At 46.5% G+C, this 8,036-nt stretch overlaps 1 long non-coding RNA gene across 1 annotated transcript; it reads right to left on the reverse strand.

Moving 5' to 3' along the window:
* Positions 1–3,178: 3,178 nt before the first annotated feature.
* LOC125932634 (uncharacterized) lies at positions 3,179–7,614 on the reverse strand. Its single transcript, XR_007460709.1, has 4 exons — positions 7,485–7,614; positions 7,205–7,331; positions 4,721–4,910; positions 3,179–4,632 (listed from the first exon to the last, which is right to left on the reverse strand). It is a non-coding gene; the product is annotated as an uncharacterized LOC125932634 (long non-coding RNA).
* Between the last annotated feature and the right edge of the window lie 422 nt (positions 7,615–8,036).

Genomic DNA, 8,036 nt, shown 5'->3' on the forward strand with positions numbered 1-8,036 from the left:
CATACACAAAAATAACTCAAAATGGATGAAAGACCTAAATGTGAGACAGGAAACCATCAAAACCCTAGAAGAGAAAGCAGGCAACAACCTCTTTGACCTCAGCTGCAGCAATTTCTTACTGGACACATCTCCAAAGGCAAGGGAATTAAAAGCAAAAATGAACCACTAGAACCTCATCAAGATAAAAAGCTTCTGTACTGCAAAGGAAACAATCAAAAAACCTAAAGGTAACTGATGGAATGGGAAACAATATTTGCAAATGACATATCAGAGGAAGGGTTAGTATCCAAAATCTATAAAGAACTTACCAAACTCAACATCTGAAAAACAAGTAATCCAGTGACAAAATGGGCAAAAGACATGAATAGACACTTTTCCAAAGAAGACACCCAGATGGCCAACAGACACATGAAAAGATGCTCAACGTCACTCCTCATCAGGGAAATACAAATCAAAACCACACTGAGATAGCACCTCACGCCGGTCAGAGTGGCCAAAATGAACAAATCAGGAGACTGTAGATGCTGGCGAGGATGTGGAGAAACGGGAACCCTCTTGCACTGTTGGTGGGAATGCAAACTGGTGCAGCTGCTCTGGAAAACAGTGCAGAGGCTCCTCAAAAAATTAAAAATAGAACTACCCTACAACTCAGCAATGGCACTACTAGGTATTTATCCAAGGGATACAGGTGTGCTGTTTCGAAGGGGCACATGCACCCCAATGTTTATAGCAGCACTTTCAGCAATAGCCAAATTATGGAAAGAGCCTAAATGTCCATCAACCGGTGAGTGGATAAAGATGTGGTTTATATATACGATGGAATACTACTTGGCAATGAGAAAGAATGAAATCATGCCATTTGCAGCAATGGGAATAGAACTGGAAGGTATTATGCTGAATGAAGTAAGTCAGTCAGAGAAAGACAGATATCCTATGTTTTCATTCATTTGTGTATCTTGAGAAACTTAACAGAAGACCACGGAGGAAGGGAAGGGGAAAAAAATAGTTACAAACAGAGAGGGAGGGAGGCACACCACAAGAGACTCTTAAATACAGAGAACAAACTGAGGGTGAATGGGTGGGGGGGGTGGGGGAGAGAGAAAATGGGTGATGGGCATGGAGGAGGGCACTTGTTGGGATGAGCACTGGGTGTTGTATGGAAGCCAATTTGACAATAAATTCCATTTTTAAAATAAATAAAAATAAAATAATAAATAAGTTTTATGTTTAGAAAAATTAACAAAAACAAACAAAAACAAAAAAATTTTTTTAGGAAAAAAAAAAAAAGACTGGCATATTCGATTCCATCTGGTAAACAAGATAAATGGTCCCTGGAGGGGCCTTAGCGCCACTTACCCTCATTTACCAGAATTAGCACAATACAAGCATGGATGAACATACAACACATCCTTCTTCCTGCCCCGTTATGGACACCACCTGCACCCCAAGGGTGGGGACAAGGTGACTCCAGCATTTACAACAAAGGACAATACATGTTGACAGCTAGCAAAATCTATCCTAAAGTCTAGGAACCAGAGACGATACCTTCCCTCAATCCTATTTTTTGTCCCTAAAAGGAGACAAAGCATCACATCCTAATCCATTACCAAAAGGGGCAGGTATTCATTTCTGTCACAGAAATAGAGTTCGAAGGAACCCCAAATGTACTTCCTTGCCCCAAGCAAAGTCAACATAAATTGGTTTGTGGACTACCTAGAAGACTGGAAGATGTGTTTTCTATACATATAAAAATAGCAAATTTGTTCCTCCTTTGGGCTGCGTCTCTGTGCAAAAAGAACCATTTGTTTTTATGGCATCCTTTTTCTGCTATTTTTCCACATTTTTAATGGAAATAACTAAAATGTATGTAAACTGTAATCAGTTATTACACGACCTCAAGTCATTGCTACGCGGCGGGGACTTTTTTTTCTTTTAAAACTTCCAAGACCCTGTTGGGTCAAGGCAAGGAACAAAGAAACAACATCAAAAATTAAAGAGGGAGTTTAATCTCTGCCAAGCATACTCCTACAAGTCACAATCAGGGGCCCCAGCTGGCCTGAAACCAGTAAGTGGTTCTCGCTCATTGGTATGGAAATTTCTTATTTCCTCAGCATTTCTGCTGCTGGGGAAGCCATCTAGCACGGGACTCTCAGAAGTCCCAGGGGACACAGGGTCTTGTGCAGCATGTGTTTACAAAATTGAGGCCAGCCAAGGACGAGGGTGTTTGAGGTCACCTGGGTCTGTGCACAGCATAACTTGAAGGATGTGTCTTCGGTCCCATGGTCGTGCCTGGTTAAGTCTGGCCTTGCGTGGAGTCTCAGAGGAGGAAAAATTTTCAAAGGAGGAAGAAGATACAAAACAAGAACACCCCCTCCCTGTGCCCCCATGATAGGCTTGCCAGCTAGTGCCCAGAGTGTGTTGGTTGAGCTGTTCAACTCCCTACAATAAATGTGTGGTCCAATGCTGTGAAAAGGACATAGCCCATGCAGATGAGGAAAAGTGGGATGCCAACACTGCCTGCTCCATGCCAGGCACGGTGCCCATGTCTAGATGTGTACGAACTTTAAATCCAACACTATCTAATAAAACTCACACTGTATCCCTATTGGACCAATGCAGAAACCAGCTCCCAGAGGGGAAGTCACTTGTACAGGTAATACAGCTAGTAAGCGGCGAAACAAAGATTCGGCCCCATGAAAGCCCTCCCAACTGCCTCTCTCCTGAAGAAGTACATTTCCACTCTCACCTCCCCGAAGCAGCTCTATCCCACCAGGAGAAAAGCTGCATATAATCTTGTATCGGCCTCCCTGGGCCGGTCAGATTGTGCCTGGGGTATTCTTTGGGGTCTCCAATGACGCGGTCTTCATCTGTCCTATTTGAGGCACTCTGTCAAAGCTACTGTTTCTTCAGAAAATGTCAAATGCTAGCTTTGTCCCGACACTCAGTTAGGAAATGAAGTTGAAACGCTTGGCCCCAAGATCGCTCTGCTTCTAGCGAGAGAGCCCCTCCTGAGACCCAAGGCTCCTGAGTTCTCCAATGCAGCTCTTTCAGCATATAGGCAGGCTCTCCTGAGGGAGCCTCCCACAGCCAGAAGCCTCAAGCTTCGGGCTGCCTTCTGCAGGATGTCAGATGTCAATACCAGATTGAGTACGAAAAAACTTTCCCTTCGAACCGGAGCTGTTGCGTGAAGTCTCAGCTTGGAAGGTCTTTGCCATAGTAGAGCTGCCGAAGAGCCTTGAAGACAGCCAACACCTGCTAAACCAGAATTCTGCATTCCTTCCTTGGTAGAAGGCAATGGGTGCCTTAGGCACCCACCTCCACAGCAAGGACTAAAAATCAGGTGGCGACTTGAGGAATGCCCCTCCCAGCTTCGCCTACCTGAATCCTATCCTTTCTTCGAGACCTAGGTCAAGGTTTGCCCCTTCCTGACGTCTTTCTTGACTAGCTAGACCTTTTCAGGGATTCCTCCAACCTCCAGCTACATGGCTTGGGGCAAAGCCTCACTTTTGTTTCCTCGTGTCTAGACTGTCAATACCAATGGTACCCCCCAAATCGGCCTTTTGGGAGGGCTAAAGGACATAAGTCATGGAAGTGACCTGCACAGAGCAGTGTTTGATTAGCCTCCCTTGCACGTATCATTGTTTGCTATTGTATATTCATTTGTGTGGTTGTTTGACTGATACTGTCTTTTCCATTAAAAGACGTGCGTGGTGAAGCCAGAACCTCTGCTTTCCTCATCTCTGTACGTAACGAGTCCCAGCACACTATCTAGCCCGTCACAGATAATTGGTAAATATTTGGTGAAGATGTGAATGTATGAGTGAATAGAAGGCACTTCATAAATGTTTGCTGGATTATAAGAGCACGGTGCCCCTGGAAATGTTGCTAATGTTATTTCTTGACTTAGGTGATGGCTGTATCCATAAGGCAATATCCGTGTTTCAAAATGTAGGTTTTATTATTATTCAGATGGGCAAGTCCAGAAGATCAGGAGATACCTTCTATTGAAAAGATAGTTTGTTACGGTCCCCAAGAGGAAGGGACTGGCCATGGGGAAGGGGAGCACACGGTTGACCTTTGAGCACACTGTGCACAGGGCTTTCTGTGATGGAAATCAACCCAGTGAACTTTACCAGATAAGGGAGGAGAGCACCTACAAAGTTTCCAGGAAACATGACTCCTGACCTGAGTTTTGAAGGATGCATAGGAGTTCTTCGGGCACGGGGCTCGTTAGGGTGAAAGTGATCCATGCAGAGAAAAAACATGCACAGAGTGGAAATGCAGGGCAGGCATATGCCTGGAAGACCCCAGTGTGTCTACGAGATATAAGAGATGGTCCTAGGGAGGTGGAAGGGGCCAGGCCGTTCTCTAACAGACTCTAGAAGAGTCTAGAATTCATTTCCAGTGGTCAAATTCCATTATTTAGTATACTCTGGCCATGTGAAATAGCCAAATTCCAAACACAAACACATGAGATTACTTCCCATCACTCGTCCTTTCAGGTGCCAGCGGTCAAATCTTAAAACCAAAAGGCTTGCCTTTGGCTTTGATGGAAACACCCGAAGCGCTGTCTCTGTAGGACCAGACGTTCGTCACACCCAAGAGAGACACTGCTCACCAAGAAGCAGGATTCTGCTGGGGACAAAGGGAGGCAGGGGGTGAAGGCTGCCCTGACCCCTTCCCACCGCACATCAACCCTGGCATAACCGCACCAACTCACCATCTGGCAGGGCCACTCCAACAGCTGCCGGCTGTTAGTCCTGATGACATCTCTGTGCTCCTGGTTCTCATCAGTGTGACTGGCAAAGGGGAAGATGGGCACGTTTCTGTGCTCAGCGCGGTGCTCTGGCTCTTGCTGCCTCTTCCTTCGGCTCTGACTTCAGCCTCCACCTGCCTCCCAGAGTTCTGCCCTCAAAGGAGACAGAACCCCAGAACAGGTTCTCATCCCTGGCCTCCTACCAGCGCCCAAGGACCTTCTGATTCAGAGGGACTCGGTAAGCAGAGCCCCTCTGGGTCCTTAAAGCACCACCGTGATTTGAAGCACAGCCAGAACTAAGATCTACGTTTCTCTCAGTCTCTGTATCATCCTCCAGCCGTCCTGCCAGTGTGGGTCTTTGACAGGACAAATGGGAAAGAAGTTGGCCCTTTCCGGCTCCCTCCAGCCAAATACAGTTCCTCACATATCTGAGGATAACACACACTGCACTTTTTCAAAGAGCTTTCGTATACTTGTCTCATTTCACCTTGTGCATCAAAACCCCACACTGTGGGTAAAGCCACCGGTGCTACAAGTCAGGGGCCAGTTAAAGGCGGATTTGGAACTGGGCATCTGGTGTTCCCGGCTCCTGGCCTGGTACATTTCATAGACCACCACATAGCCATGTGTCGACTCTTGGTACAGCCGTGCTTTGAATTAATGACTATCTCTTTGTGCGGGAGGCAATCCAATGGCTAATCCATAGCTTATGTGGAACTGCCCGTAAGTGGCATCGACCAGAGTCTCATCAACCACAGAGACTTCTCCATGTCTGCGGGAAAAGTCAGGGTTAAATGCCTTCACATCAGCTAGGAAAAGGAATTCACTGAGGGCTGAATCTCCCTCACTCTGAGGGAAAACATCAGCCACTGGGCCTGGGGAGAAACCGATGTGCACCGGATGGAATCGGGAGCAATTTTCACTGAGGGATCAGAAGCCCACAGAAGCTAAGGCAAGCAAAGGGTTCACTGTTTAAGATACAGAGAAACCTGGGGGCACCTGGGTGGCTCATTCGGTTAAGCTCTGACTTCGGCTCAGGTCATGATCTTGTGGTCCAGTCCGTGAGTTCGAGTCCCACATCGGGCTCTGGGCTGACAGCTCAGAGCCTGGAGCCTGCTCCAGATTCTGTGTCTCCCTCTCTCTCTGCCCCTCCCCCACTCGGTCTTGCGCACTCTCTCTATCTCAAAGGTAAATAAATATTAAATTTTTTTTTTTTTTTAAGATACAGAGAAACTTAAGAGAACCCAGCTTGACCAAAGAAGTACAGCTGGGCCTCAAGGAAAACAGAAGAATGAACAGCAACATCTCTCTCTCTCTCTCTCTCCTCCTCCTCCTCCTCCTCCTCCTCCTCATCCCCCTCCTCCCCCCACCCTGTCATCTTTCATCTCAGCCTCTCTCTGTATGCCTGGTCACTTACCTTCTCTATATACTCGTTTCTCTGGTTGCTCAGGGCTCCTACTCCTTTATCCTTTCATCCTGTCTTTTGCTTTGTCTGACCTGCCTCAGCATGAAGCTTTGGCTCTATCTGTACTTGACCCCTACAGCTACCAAATAAATCCTGTAGTTGGGCATGTCCCAACTCAAGAGCTGGGAGAAAGGATCCAGGGGTTCCGCTAGGCTGGCAAGGCCCACCCCCAATCCACTCATCTGTTTCCCGGGGCACTGAGTCCCATGGGATGCCACCAAGACCCCCCCTTCAGGAGAGATCGATTCCTTAGGACTGAGCCTAGACAAGCACGCCCACGGGTCTATCTCAGAAAGGCAAGGCCTCATTTCTAGAGGCCACCAAGCTAAAGTCTGCCAAGCAGTGTTGGAACATGGGTCATAACAATAGCTAGTAATACGTTAAAGACCAGAACACGGAGTCTATTAGATGACATCCTCACTAAGGAAGTGGTTGTCTAGAACAGTGATTATGTAATCGCTTTAATAAATGAAATTCTGCGAGTAGAGCAAAATGCCACAAAACTTACTAGGGAAAAAAAAAAAAAAAGCCCCACCAGATTCAATGAGAAGACAGGTCTGCTTTCAGTGAAACTCTAAAACTTGGATAAGCACGAAACATCCTGAACCGGGACTCAGGCGACCCGAGTTTTCATTCAGGCTGTGTTATGAACCTTCCATCTGGCAGTCCCTCCTTCTCTGTCTTGCTAACTCCTAACTGATTTTATTTTCAAGACTCAACCCCAGAAAGTCCCTGCTCTGTGCTCCCATGGGGCCCTCCACATAACCCCATGACGGAAACTTCACATTGTCCTGAAATGATTGGCTCACCATCTGTCTCTCTCACTAGAAGTAAGTTCCTTTAGCACACAACTGCTATTTTTATCCCCGGTTATATCCCAGTGTTTTCCTGACATACAGCAGGCACTCAATAAATGTTTTGCAACTGAACTGATTTTACAACATGCTTATCTGTGCTGCAAACAAAGGCACGCATACTGCTACCTGGATGAAACCGTTGAGACCTCTTGGGACAGGCGGAGGGTCACCGCTGGATGGACATCGCGGAGGTGGTGAGACGGCCGGTATTCTAGAGCACAGCCAGCCCTTCCTCGGACATGGAGGTCTCCGCCTGTAATATTAGGAAGAAATCGCATATTCCTAAGCTCGAAATCAATGTAGTTCTTTCCAAGGCACATTTTATTACAAAAGGAAAGCCTGCATGTAAAAACAAATAGCAGAGTAATGTCAGAAAAACGACAGATAGGAAGCCCCAAGCTCTCACCCCTTCCACAGAAACATTAAAAAAACAAGCAGAAACTGTCAGAACACATTTTATAAGAACTCTGGAAAACAGTCAAAAGTTTACAGCAACCAAGTGAAAGCTGGATCAAGAAAAAGGCACTTCAAAATTCCACAAATCTTTTCTGGCTATTTTGGAGGCCCTTCCCCCATCCCTTCCCCCTTGACTGTAGTCTTAAAGTGGCAACAGCCTTAAAGTGGCCCCAGTCTTAAAGCAGCAACGGTCTTAGTGACAACAGGCTTAAAGATGCAGCAGCCTGATTTCCCAGTGTGGGACAATTTTTCTGGTTTGGGGAGGGAGAAGAACACACTTTATTTGCAAATTCTTGTGTAGGTCACATATATGTGAGCCCCATGTGTCTTCTTTTTTAAAAATTTTTTTAATGTTTATTTATTTCTGAGACAGAGAGAGACAGAGCATGAGTGGGGGAGGGAGAGAGAGAGACACACACACACAGAATCAGAAGCAGGCTCCAGGCTCCGAGCTGTCAGCACAGAGCCTGATGTGGGGCTCAAACCCACGAACCATGAGATC

The sequence above is a fragment of the Panthera uncia genome, chromosome D2 (assembly GCF_023721935.1).
Source record: "Panthera uncia isolate 11264 chromosome D2, Puncia_PCG_1.0, whole genome shotgun sequence".
Classification (NCBI taxonomy): Eukaryota; Metazoa; Chordata; class Mammalia; order Carnivora; family Felidae; genus Panthera; species Panthera uncia.